The sequence below is a fragment of the Triticum urartu genome, chromosome 5A (genome assembly GCF_056163025.1).
Source record: "Triticum urartu cultivar PI428250 chromosome 5A, HENAU_Tu73, whole genome shotgun sequence".
Taxonomy (NCBI): domain Eukaryota; kingdom Viridiplantae; phylum Streptophyta; class Magnoliopsida; order Poales; family Poaceae; genus Triticum; species Triticum urartu.
This window is the reverse complement of record NC_141877.1, coordinates 506,576,716-506,590,350: the sequence shown is the minus strand read 5'-3', so window position 1 is coordinate 506,590,350 and position 13,635 is coordinate 506,576,716. Positions and strand designations below refer to the sequence as shown.

General features: G+C 47.1%; 1 pseudogene; it reads right to left on the bottom strand.

Annotated features, from left to right (window-relative positions):
- Nucleotides 1-8,959: 8,959 nt before the first annotated feature.
- LOC147972307 (uncharacterized) lies at nucleotides 8,960-9,839 on the bottom strand (annotated as a pseudogene).
- Nucleotides 9,840-13,635: the final 3,796 nt, after the last annotated feature.

The window sequence follows — 13,635 nt, the reverse complement described above, 5'->3', positions numbered from 1 at the left end:
CAAACGTACTTGACGTGCTTCTGGAGAAGATTTGAGAGAGGCTTCGCGATCTTAGAAAAGTTTTCAACGAATCTTCAACAGTAGCTTGCAAGACTGAGGAAGCTACGGAGTTGCTTCACGTTCTGAGGAGGTTCCCATTTCACAATTGCAGACACCTTCTCAGGATTCACCGCAATGCCCTTGGCAGAGATGATATGACCAAGATAAAGAACCTCATCGAGCCAAAATTCGCACTTGGAGAACTTGGCGTAGAACTGGTGTTCCCTGAGCTTATCAAGTACCAAACGCAAGTGCTTGGCATGATCTTCCTTGTTCTTCGAGAAAACCAGAATGTCGTCGAGATAGACCAAAACGAAGTCATTGGTGTAGGCGTTGAAGATGAAGTTCATCATGTGAGAGAAAGTCGGAGGAGCGTTGACGAGGCCAAAAGACATGACAGTGTATTCATATGAACCATAGCTTGTCCTGAAAGCCGTCTTGGGAATATCTTGCTCACGAATTCGAATCTGATGATAACCCATACGGAGATCAAGCTTGGAGAATACTTGGGCACCTTTGAGTTGTTCGAACAGCTCGTTGATGTTGGGAAGTGGGTATTTGTTCTTGATGGTCTTCTTGTTCAATGGACGGTAATCAACACAAAGTCGGTCCGTTCCATCCTTCTTCTTCACAAAAAGAACACCACAACCCCACGGAGAAGAACTAGGCCGGATGAGACCCATTCTCTCTTGAATATCGAGTTGCTTCTTCAGTTCCTTCAACTCTTCAGGTCTGAGCTTGTAAGGACGCTTGCACACAGGTTCCGTACCGGGCTCAAGATCAATGACGAATTCAACTGGCCGGTGCGGAGGCATTCCTGGAAGCTCTTCTGGAAAGACGTCTTGATATTCGCAAACGACTGGAATCTGCGAGATAGCATCCAGTTCACCCTTCTCATTGAGAGAAAATAGACGGATGGTATCATCACGAGCGGCAAAGACAATTACATCCTCAGACGAATGAGTCAATTGAATCTGCCTGGCTGCACAATCAAGATGCGCCTTGTGCTTAGAAAGCCAATCCATTCCGAGAATAAGATCAATATCCGAATTACCAAGAACCATTGGGGAAGAAAGGAACTTATAGTCGCCCAAGGTGATAGTAACATCTGGCACCTCCAGACTTGCACTCAAACGTTTGCCAGGAGAAACGATATCCATTTGTTTACCCAAATGAGAAGAAACGAACTCATGCTTGGTAAAAAATGGCTTTGACATGAAACAATGCGATGCACCAGTGTCAAAAAGAACTCTTGCGGGAATATCATTAACAGGAAGGTTACCCATGATGACATCTGACGAGTCCTCTGCCTGAGCTGCGTTCATCAAGTTGACCTTGGCGTGCTTGGGGTTATGCTTGACCACAGCTGTACTTGCCGATCTCACAGGAGGAGGAGGAGGAAGACGCCTCTGATTGAAGCATTTGTTGGCATAGTGACCCTTCTGTTGGCACTTGTTGCACGTGACCTCTGAAAACGGACGGTGATACGGAGCACTCGATCTTGGATCTTGAGACGAAGTCTTGTTCTGAAAGCCAGGGTTGGGTGGGTGGGAAGATCCACTGCCACCTTTGCTCTTCTGATACGGCTGACGGAACGGAGGAGGAGGAAGCCAATACTTCTGCTTCTTGGCCACTTGAGTAGAGGAAGAAGGGGTAGCATCTCTGACTCGCTTCTTGGAAGCATCACACCTCAGTTGAGCGGCCTCTTGCTTCAATGCCATGTTGTAGAACTCATCATACCTCAAGGGCTCAAAGAGAACAAGTGCTAGCTGAATTTCTTCTCTGAGACCACCCTTGAACTGGTATATCATGCTCTTCTCGTCAGGGACGTCCTGCTTAGCAAAGTGGGTGAGCTTCTGAAACAACTTGTTGTAGTCATAGACAGACAAAGAGCCTTGCTTCAGGTTGCGGAATTCCTCACGCTTGCTTTCAACCACGCTCTGAGGAATATGACGAGCTTTGAAGTCTTGGCGGAATTCATCCCAGGTAATAACACGTCCACCTCTGGAATCCTTGTACTGCTGGAACCATTCTGCAGCTTGATCTTTGAGTTGGAAGGAAGCAAACTTGACAAAGTCCTCAGGCCTGACGTTACTGCACTCGAAATGCTTGCACAGATCCACGAGCCAATCGTCAGCATCAGTTGCCTCAACACAATTGCTGAAAGTCTTTGGCCCATTAGCAAGGAACTGGTTGAGTGTAGCATAGTGATTCTGATTGTTGCCTTGGTTGCCTTGGTTCGCTTTATTGCACTCTTGAAGAATTTGCATGATCAACTGTGTGTTTGCATTGGTTGCGGCCATCACAGCTTGCCATGCCTCCGGAGGAGGTGGAGGTGGTGGCGGATCTTGATTCTGATTCTGATTGGTGCTCTTAGCGGGAGCCATCCTGAAGAGGGTGACAACCGTTAGCACATTGACAGATAAAATGAAGCTGAATCCAACGGAATGAAAATTGCAACATAAAGTCTTCACATCCGAACAAAATGAACGAATGCATTCCTCTTGAAATGGTCACATATCCATAAATTGAGAAGCCACTTAGAATTTAGGTAGAGAAATAAATCAACAAGGTACGGATCAAGAACGAATACTCGGTAAGAAATCCCAATCTCAAACCAAATATCCGTGGAAGAAGGACTAGAGCTTCAAGAATTCCCACCTATGAAACTCCCGAACCTTTCCGGTTATGCAATCAGGTGTTGGGGATACAGGGGAAGCATAATATCTCACCCAAATCTAGCAATTCCTACTTCCAGCTGTATCCATCTTTCAACACATAACCGAGAAAAACTTCAGAAACCATCTACCTCAACCTTCGAAAAGCATCCGTTATACACGTTATGGCGATACTCCTGAACTCCCGCCCCAGTACTGGGTGGCGTCGAGGTTATCTCACCAACGAACTGCATAAAAGAGATTTTCGATGTCGGCGTACTAAACTCAGGTATTCCAGAATTGCAACGATAAAATTGTAACGACAACACCTCGGAGCTCAACTCCCCGGGACACTGCCACAAAACCCCTGACAGGAGGCACCAAGACAATGTTCTCGTCACAAAACCATCGGAACGATTCCAAGATACCCGCGTGATCCTAAAAAAAACTTAGTGAAATTTGAGAAGAGAAGAGTCAAAACTCTACGTCAGGATGCCTTACCAGAGCGATGAGGAGACTGGGGAGTAAAAAGAATTCCTAAACTCTCCGATATATAATTCCTAAATGACTCAAAACATTTTTCTAGACACAAACTCGACTGCTAAAAAACGATCAAACAATGGGGCTCCTAAGGTCGGGGAAGGCTCTAATACCAACTTGTAACGCCCTTGATGCGGCTATAGCTCCCACGTGTCGAGGCACGACTTAGAGACATAACCGCATTGAAAGCAATGTCGCAAGCTAGGCAATCTTCACAACATCCCATGTAATGTAAATAATAAAGGGGAGAAACATAGTTGGCTTACACTCGCCACGTCAATCAAGTACATAAATAGCATTACAACATTCAAAACACTCATGGCCCGACTACGGCGCCAAAATAAAAGATAACCCAACATGCGACACGGCCCCGATCACCCCAACTGGGCACCACTACTGATCATCAGGGAAAGACACGTAGTATCATTGTGAGTCCTCGTCGAACTCCCACTTGAGCTCAAGCGCGTCATCTGGAACAGAATCATCAGGCCCTGCATCTGGTTTAATAGTAATCTGTGAGCCACAGGGACTCAGCAATCTCGCACCCTCGTGATCAAGACTATTTAAGCTTAATAGGTAAGGCAAGGTAATATATGTGGAGCTGCAGCAAGCGGCTAGCATATATGGTGGCTATCCTGTTCGCAAAAGAGAGCGAGAAGAGGATGCAAAGCGCGAGCGAGAAACTAGAGAGCATCCTGCGGCAAGCATTACTCCAACACCGTGTTCGCTTCCCGGACTCAGCCGAGAAGAGACCATCACGGTAACTCACACTGTTGATTCATTTTAATTAAGTTAAGGTTCAAGTTATCTACAACCGGACATTAACAAATTACCATTTGCCCATAACCACGGGCACGGCTTTCGAAAGTTCAAATCCCTGCAGGAGGGTCCCAACTTAGCCCATGACAAGCTCTCACGGTCAACCAAGGAATAGATCTCCTCCCGAGACGTTCCGATCAGACTCGGTATCCCGGTTCTTCAAGACACTTCGACAGGTTAAAACAAATCCAGCAACACCGCCCGAATGTGCCGACAAATCCCGATAGGAGCTGCACATATCTCGTTCTCAGCGCACACTCAGATAGGTCAAGCTACGAGTAAAACCAACCCTCAAGTTTCCCCGAGGTGGCCCCGCAGGCTGCCTGGTTCGGACCAACACTCAGAGGAGCACTGGCCCGGGGGGGGGGGGGGTTAAAATAAGATGACCCTTGGGCTCCAGAAACCCAAGGGAAAAAGAGGCTAGGTGGCAAATGGTAAAACCAAGGTTGGGCATTTCTAGAGAAGCTTTAATCAAGGCGAACTATCAAGGGGTTTCCATTATAACCCAACCGCGTAAGGAACGCAAAATCTGGGAACATAACACCGATATGACGGAAACTAGGGCGGCAAGAGTGGAACAAAACACTAGGCGAGAGGCCGAGCCTTCCACCCTTTACCAAGTATATAGATGCATTAAGATAACATGGCAATATAATGATATCCCAACAAGTAAATAATGTTCCAACAAGGAACGGTCTCCAATCTTCACCTGCAACTAGCAACGCTATAAGAGGGGCTGAGCAAAGCGGTAACATAGCCAATCAACGGTTTGCTAGGACATGGTGGGTTAGAGGTTTGACATGGCAATTTGGGAGGCATGATAAGCAAGTGGTAGGCATCGAAGCATAGGCATAGCAAAAGAGCGAGCATCTAGCAAAGCAAAGATAGTAGTGATTTCGAGGGTATGATCATCTTGCCTACAAAGTTGTCAGAGTTGACTGGATCCTCGAAAGCAAACTCAACGGGCTCCTCATTAGCGAACTCGTCTCCCGGCTCTACCCAAATAAGACAAACAAGCAAATGGAGCACAATCAACCACGTGCAAACTCAAACAACATGATGCAAAGATGGTATGCTATGCGGGATGCATATGCAAGAATGGACAAGTAATGCATGAACCTGGCCTCAACTTGGAAATCCAAGTGTGTCAATGGAAAGATGAGATGAAATCGCTTGAAAACGATATAAAGAACACCGGAATCGGAGTTACGGTTTGGAAATGGCAAGCGATTCAAATATGACCACGTTCTGCGATATACAGCAAGTAGCCATCTAAATGCAACAAGATGAACATGCTACAGCACTCAAACATGGCATCAAAATACATGGAAGGAATTCATTCATGAAGCTTAACAAAAGTCTAGCACTGAGATACGACCAATTCATCCATTAACAGGTTCAAACAAGCATGGGAAAAATGTATTTGGTAAACAGATCTCAGACTTAGTGAAATTAACACTTGTCTGGAATTTCAAATCAGATAGCACTCTTTGGAGCATGAAAACTATATGATACAGGACCTGAACATGGCAAAGTAAATCATGGCATGGAGCTACTCAAAGAGCTTAACAAAAGTCCCTTAGTGACCTTGAGCCAAAAGGGATCAGAAAATACATTTGCAAGCATGTGAACATGGCAAAAACATAATCAGTTCTCAGACTTGGTGAAAACTGGAGCATGCTGAAACAGATATCAAGTAGGCATGTTTACGAGCTTGATGCACTCACTACAGAGCAAGTAATGACAATCTAAGCATACACCCATCAAGAATGCACAAAATACAAGCTAGACATGGCAAAAACAATAGCATAGCATGCACGGATCAACTACAACATCCTCGGCCAAATTGCTAACAAGTAGACAATCTGCCTAGATTCACGAAATGACAAAAGTAGAGCTCGATTGACTCAAGCTAGGGTGCTCCATAATTGCAAACAAAGACATGGATGGATAGAGCACTACAAGATTAACAAAACATCCTTACTGATCATCCTCAAAAGAGGCACGGATCACTAGGAAACAACATGAACATATGGCCATATGAGATAAACAGTCCAAGGACTTGGTGGAAATGCTAAGTCCCTGAAATCAGCATTAACAAATGCCTCACTTTGCAAGCTTGTGCTAGTCACCACACACATCACAAAAATACATGGGTTGCACCTCTGGATAGATGGCAAAACATATAACAAAACACATGTAGAGCACCTGGGCATATCATGCACACAATAATCATGGCAAATATGACAAATATTCAATTGGAGCAGCAGATTTGACAATTATCTCAAATAGCATTCTTCTAACAGCATTTCGGGCATCAAGATGAACTCAAATGAAAATGATGCAATGAGATGAAATGATGTACTATCTGAGATGAACATTTTGATATGCTATATGCCCAAAACGGAGTTACGGATGAGGAGTTATGATGCGATGAACAGGAGCAAATAATTAGGGTTTCGGGGCAAAAGTCAACCCAAACGGGATCTCAGATCTAGATCCGGACAACACGCGGATCGAGGTTGGCCGGAGCTTCGCCGGAGTTCCGGTACGCCGGTGGATGAGGTGGCCGGAGTTTGTGGTTGCGGTGGCCGGCCGGAGGAGGACGAGGACGGAGAGGAGGCGGACGGCGTGGTGGCCGCGGGTTGCGGCGACCGGGGCGGCGCTCGCCGGCAGCCGGGGCGGCGGTCGCCGGGCGCGGGGACGAAGGGCGCGGGGCGCGCGGGGAGCCGCGGGCCGGGGAGGGCCTCCCGCGGGCTCGCCGGGCCGGCGGTGGAGGAAGGCGGCGGCGACACGTGGCGCGGCGTGGTTGGTCGGTGGCGGCGACGGAGGAGATTCTTTTAGGGGTTAGAAGGAGGGGATCCGAGATTTGGAATGGGGGAGGTATATATAGGCATAGAGGGAGCTAGGAGTGTCCAAATGAGGTGCGGTTTTCGGCCATGCGATCGTGATCGAATGCTCTAGATGATGGAGAGGGTTTTGGGCCAAATTGGAGGGGTGTTGGGATGCAACACACACGAGGCCTTTTCGGTCCCTCGGTTAACCGTTGGAGTATCAAACAAAGTCCAAATGGTACGAAACTTGACAGGCGGTCTACCGGTAGTAAACCAAGGCCGCTTGACAAGTCTCGGTCCAATCCAGAAATGTTTAATCCCCACACACGAAAGAAAGGTAGAATTGACCACTGGAGGAGAACGGAGTGCCGGAATGCAAAACGGACAACGGGGAAAATGCTCGAATGCATGAGATGAACACGTTTGCAAATGCAATGCACATGATGACATGATATGAGATGCATGACAACGACAACAACACACGGAGACAAAGACCCGAACCCGAGAAAATAAAATAACTTAACGCCGGAAACGGCAAGAGTTCGAGTACATATTGGGTAAATCACATCCGGGGTGTTACAGGTTTCCTTTCAAGGAAGGGAGGATGGTGTGACCCCAAATGATGTCGTTAAAAATATTGTCAGTAAGGTGAACCAGAGAAATACTGAAAAATATATAGCTCCTGCCAGACGCTATGAGAAAAAGAAACAAGCTATTGATGCACATTGCAGCAAGACGGTAACACATATTTCCATTGGACATGTTCCTATCCAACTTGTTGCACGGGAGGACGTTGAGCCACGATTCAGAACTCCATGCAGGCAAATACGTCTACGTGAGCATACAAGGAAGTAGTACTAGTTTGTTTGTCTTTTTGTGATCAAGTGTGCCATGTTTTTAAATTAGTTATTTAGTGATTAAATAAGATAGAGGAACGAGAAAGTTGGATTAGTACTAGTAGCAATACGTGGCTATGTTCAGGTTTGAGTCCAATTAGTATTCGGTCCACAATAGGAGTCCAGGACGGTTGTACCTTGTGCCTGCGTGCACTATTAATAGGGCCAGCCGGCCGTGTATCTAGGTGAGTTTGGATTGCGTTTGTTAAACCGGAAACTTGCCATGTTTCCGCGGCCAAGTTCTGCATATTTTTGTTGAGAATCCAACTAGGGTTTGTGTTCTTGGAGAGGAGATCAGACGGGCCAATCTCTAATTTGCTGCCGATTCTTGTTGAATCGCACACGCACTTCTTCTGCTCGAGGATGTACGTGCAGTTCTGGCTGGTTTGCGTCTACAGGATTGTAAGCTTGCTATTTTCTTTTTCTATTATTTGGTGTACACTGGAGATTGGACTTGGAGTTGCTGAGTTTGTACTGTGAAAGATTTGGGAAAAAGCGTTCGCGCCATCGATTTTCTGTCGAGGGTCGCATCACACGTCTGCAGCTTGCACCAATTGCATGTCGATTCCTTCGATCGCATTTGCCGTAGGCTCTAACATTGCTAGGCCAGGGGTAGGATGCGTCTCCATGCATGCCAAAGTCTCCATCCCCTGTCCCAGCAGCGTAGGCAGCATCACGGGAGTGGTGGTCGCCTCCTGATCATGGGAGACTGCCTCGGTCCTGGGCTGGTTTGCTTCCAAATTTGATGCAAGGATCGTCTCCGCAGCACCAGAAAACCCAATATCACCTCCCTTCTCATGATTCCCGTCAAGGGCCCCACCCTGGTCCAATGAAGAAGAGCCGACCGGCCTGCCCATGTTGGACTCCGCGCCTGCCTCCACCTGGGTGCCGTGTCGCTTTCCTCCGCAGGCCCCACCGAGCCAGCATGTTCACTAGGCCTGGTCTTGGATCCACAGCGACCGTGACCCCCGCCATAGCCGAATCCGCTGCCTGGGGTCCATCAGGCTCAGTTCGTGCGGTTGGTTCGCCTGATCCGCTGGTGCCCAATCCAATTCACGCAGTATCCGATGGATCCACGACATTATCCGTGATTGGCGAGACGTCCGTTCCATCCTTCCCATCCAGGGTCCTCACCGGTCCCACCATGTGCTGCCGCTCACCCACCACACTCGTTCTAGCCTGCTCTTCCAGGGCCCTCTCTGGTCTCACCCCTGTGATGCGGCGCCTCCATCGCGGGCGTAGGGGCGCGATGGGCCCCCACATCAGCTCCTAGCGGCCTCACCTGCTCCGCAACACAGCAATTGTTCTGAACATTAAGCCAGTCAATAGCCGATTTCCTGGTAGTCAGCTTGTCCCACACCTGCCTATCTGGCGCCCGCTGGCTGACGACATGCGTAGGGTCCATCGGTGGGAGGCGCCAGTCCGAACGAGACCGCGGCGAACCACCGCACCCGCCGCCGCCGTTGCTGCCATGGCCACCGCTCCTCGAGTCGCGGACTCCAAATTGCCACACTAGTTGGCGCGACCTAGAACTGCCGCCGCCTCCGCCGCCAAAACCATCATCCGAGTCAGGGATTCCGCTCTGACCACTGTCCAAAGACTCGCCGAGGAACAACGGATCCCCCTACATCTCTGAAATCCGCCACCGCATCGACATGAATGAGAACCTTGTACTACAGCAATGGCGGCGGGATCTCAAGACTTGGCTCAGGCACTGCAAGCCAGTGAGGCAACGGGATCTCCTCTGGATTGGTCGTCCACGCCGTGAGCTTGAAGGACGACAGGTCTGTCCTCGAGCCGGTTTCCGGCGCCACCGAATCAACTTTGCACGACGATCCCAGCAACTCCTCCACTATTTCCCGCTCCCAGGCATGAGACGGTATTCCTTCCATCTCAATCCACACCTTGTATCCCATGACCGAGTGAACTGCCTGTGATTGCCGATTGCATGGCCGAAAGAACAGCCGATCACCATGGAGGTCCACCGATTTCTGAGGATAAGAGTTCTTTCCCCCCTCCCTCCCTAGGTGGGCGACACCACAGGCCCGCCTCATCTGGCCGCCGCTTCAGTGGGGGGGTGGCGTCTCGTGCGGATATATCACCGCCGTTCTCTCCCTGCCTCACCTCCAGCTTGTTGCTCGGGGCAGTCGGCTCGATCGTAATAGTCGATTTTTGGATGGGCGGTCATAGGACCGGCTCGTGCAGAAGACTTTGTTGTCTTGAAGCGAACTTCACCGTTGAAGGTTGGCGGCCGTGCTCTTCTTCCTTGATGAAGATGGAGGTGCCGGTAACTGGGGGGCACTCGGATGATCCCCAACCGACATGCCACATAGACTCGATGTAGTACACTACGACGAGTTGTTTCATCGGCTCGAAAAGTAGCACAGTTTGTGATATGGTGCTCCTCCAGTTCTAGGTTTGATGGTTTGTCCCTCTCTTTCCGATGGTGCTACACTTGCGGTGGTGACCGACGGGAGATAATCCTGCGAGGCAGGTAATATGGAGTCAATTGTAATTTGTCCTTTTTTGGTAGTCCTTTGTGCAAAGTTTCATGACATTGGTGTTCTTGATTGATGTCTCATGTGGGTTTCACATCTTTGTGTGTTGTAATCTCTATGATTAATGAAACGTGTGGATGCTATTTTTAAAAAGTTGAGTACCATATGTTATGGCCCGCAAAAAAAGAGTGTCATATGTTATGTATGGACAAACTCCACTAGCAAGCATTAGTACCTAGTTTTTGCCCTCCCCCCGATAGGTTGAAAATTAAAATTATTGTACCCCTTAGATTCGCTTATTTAGTCTTATCCGAACATGAGAGCCTATTCTTTTCCGGAGCTGCTAAAAATCAGTCGAAGTCTCAGTCGACTGTGCAGCCGTTCGATCTCGTGTTGCTTGTAGATTCACGCTGGCTCTCTTTTGTCTTTGTTTCAGCCTGTGTGCGTCACAGACCGGCCCATTTTGCTTGTTTTTTGGAGTGATTTTTCTAGCATGAGCGCCTCGTGTTTCTTTTTGTGGGCTGGGGCAGGTGAAGAGGACGTGGCAGCCCCGTGGTAATTAAGAGGAGGGGAGAGGGATAGGCACCCTAGGTAATTAAGAGGAGGGGATTGTCAGTCTTCAGTCCATTTCATCCTCTGTCTCTCTCTATCCTTTCTTTGTGAAAATCTGAAAGATCTCTGAAGCGAATCGAAGAGAAATCGCTATGCTCCTCCACAGCCAACTAGAGGATGGGCGACCCTGCTGATGGAGTAAGTGCAATTCCATCTTTTCTTTTTCTTTTTTGTTTGTTAGTTGGTGAGATGCATTAGATCCGAGTGGATTTTTTGTGTCCCATTGTTTGGATCAAGTCCAGATTTGAAGCATAGAATTGTCCTTTTTTTATTCAGCAAGGGGTTGTAATGTAGTGCGTATATATGAGGGGATTTGAGTCCAGATTAGTAGCCTTGAAGCATACAGTGGTCAGTCCATTTTTTGTTTGTACGCTTCTTGTTTCAGACGTCAAGGTCTCAAGAAGGGTTCTCTCATATCCCCTAATTTGGACTTCAGACGTCTAGATCTATTACTGATCCATCACCTAGCGAGAGGTTCAGTCCCTTTTTGTTTATTTTAGTCCAGGTTAGTAGTGAAGGAAATATGCCCTAGAGGCAATAATAAAGTTATTATTTATTTCCTTATATCATGATAAATGTTTATTATTCATGCTAGAATTGTATTAACCGGAAACATAATACATGTGTGAATACATAGACAAACAGAGTGTCACTAGTATGCCTCTACTTGACTAGCTCGTTGATCAAAGATGGTTATGTTTCCTAGCCATAGACATGAGTTGTCATTTGATTAACGGGATCACATCATTAGGAGAATGATGTGATTGACTTGACCCATTCTGTTAGCTTAGCACTTGATCGTTTAGTATCTTGCTATTGCTTTCTTCATGACTTATACATGTTCCTATGACTATGAGATTATGCAACTCCCGTTTACCGGAGGAACACTTTGTGTGCTAACAAATGTCAGAATGTGACTGGGTGATTATAAAGGTGCTCTACAGGTGTCTCCGAAGGTACTTGTTGAGTTGGCGTATTTCGAGATTAGGATTTGTCACTCCGATTGTCGGAGAGGTATCTCTGGGCCCTCTCGGTAATGCACATCACTATAAGCCTTGCAAGCATTGTAACTAATGAGTTAGTTGCGGGAAGATGCATTACAGAACGAGTAAAGAGACTTGTCGGTAACGATATTGAACTAGGTATTGAGATACCGACGATCGAATCTCGGGCAAGTAACATACCGATGACAAAGGGAACAACGTATGCTGTTATGTGATACGTCTCCAACGTATCTATAATTTTTGATTGCTCCATGCTATATTATCTACTGTTTTGGACATTATTGGGCTTTATTATCCACTTTTATATTATTTTTGGGACTAACCTATTAACCGGAGGCCCAACCCAGAATTGTTGTTTTTTGCCTGTTTTAGGGTTTCGAAGAAAAGGAATATCAAACGGAGTCCAAACGGAATGAAACCTTCGGGAACGTGATTTTCTCTACGAACAAGACCCAGGAGACTTGGACCCTACGTCAAGACACAAAATAGGAGGCCACGAGGTAGGGGGGCACGCCTACCCCCCCCAGGCGCGCCCTCCACCCTCGTGGGTGCCCTGTTGCTCCACTGACATACTCCTTCCTCCTATATATACCTACGTACCCCCAAACGACCAGAGACGGAGCCAAAACCCTAATTCCATCACCACAACTTTCTGTATCCACGAGATCCCATCTTTGGTCCTGTTCTGGAGCTCCGCCGGAGGGGGCATCGATCACGGAGGGCTTCTACATCAACACCATAGCCCCTCCGATGAAGTGTGAGTAGTTTACCTCAGACCTACGGGTCCATAGTTATTAGCTAAATGGCTTCTTCTCTCTTTTTGGATCTCAATACAATGTTCTCCCCCTCTCTTGTGGAGAACTATTCGATGTAATCTTCTTTTTGCGTTGTGTTTGTTGAGACCGATGAATTGTGGGTTTATGATCAAGTCTATCTATGAACAATATTTGAATCTTCTCTGAATTCTTTTATGTATGATTAGTTATCTTTGCAAGTCTCTTCGAATTATCAGTTTGGTTTGGCCTACTAGATTGATCTTTCTTGCAATGGGAGAAGTGCTTAGCTTTGGGTTCAATCTTGCGGTGTCCTTTCCCAGTGACAGTAGGGGAAGCAAGGCACGTATTGTATTGTTGCCATCGAGGATAACAAGATGGGGTTTTCATCATATTGCATGAGTTTATCCCTCTACATCATGTCATCTTGCTTAAAGCATTACTCTATTCTTATGAACTTAATACTCTAGATGCATGCTGGATAGCGGTCGATGAGTGGAGTAATAGTAGTAGATGCAGGCAGGAGTCGGTCTACTTGTCTCAGACGTGATGCCTATATACATGATCATACCTAGATATTCTCATAACTATGCTCAATTCTGTCAATTGCTCAACAGTAATTTGTTCACCCACCGTAGAATACTTATGCTCTCAAGAGAAGCCACTAGTGAAACCTATGGCCCCCGGGTCTATCTTCATCATATTAATCTCCTACTACTTAGTTATTTCCTTCGCTTTTTACTTTGCCTTTATTTTACTTTGCATCTTTATCACAAAAATACCAAAAATATTATCTTATCATATCTATCAGATCTCACTCTCATAAGTGGCCGTGTAGGGATTGACAACCCCTATTCGCGTTGGTTGCGAGGATTTATTTGTTTTGTGCAGGTACGAGGGACTCGCGCGTAGCCTCCTACTGGATTGATACGTTGGTTCTCAAAAACTGAGGGAAATACTTAC